Source organism: Sorex fumeus, unplaced genomic scaffold (genome assembly GCF_029834395.1).
Source record: "Sorex fumeus unplaced genomic scaffold, SorFum_2.1 ptg000070l, whole genome shotgun sequence".
Classification (NCBI taxonomy): domain Eukaryota; kingdom Metazoa; phylum Chordata; class Mammalia; order Eulipotyphla; family Soricidae; genus Sorex; species Sorex fumeus.
This window is the reverse complement of record NW_026606127.1, coordinates 1,421,059-1,421,654: the sequence shown is the minus strand read 5'-3', so window position 1 is coordinate 1,421,654 and position 596 is coordinate 1,421,059.

Below are 596 nucleotides of genomic sequence, written 5' to 3'. Positions count from 1 at the left end.
AATGCCTCTTTTCCAACCCGCAACACCTAAAAGGAGAGAGAGAACAAAGGCGAATGCTCTGCCACAGAGTCAGGGTGGGATGAGGGGATGGGGCTGGGAGGGATACTGGGATCCGTGGTGGTGGGAAATGGGCACTGGTGGAGGGATCGGTATTAGATCATTGTATAATTGAAACCAAAGCACAAAAATTTGTAAGTCTACAACTGTACCTCATGGTGTCTCACTAATAAAAAATTGAAAATTAAAAATAAAAAATTGGAACATAAAGTAAAAATAAAACAAGAGAAAGATCTCACAATAGCAAAGAGGACTATAGTACTCAAAACGTTGAGAAACAGGCACTATGGCAAGTATTTTTAAATACGCATTCAGGAGAGAATATAGAATTGTTCGTGAACAAATCTACTCTATGGATTCATCTTATCCTTGAAATGGAAAAGGACAATGTGTTACAGTTACCAAATTACAAAAAAGATATATATCATCTATTTTTTGCTATGTTTCTATGCTTTACCAAATATTATTCTAATTTTTAAATTGACTTTAATGATTAAAACAGTGTTTGCCTGCATTAAACTTTTTAATTAAATGTTTTA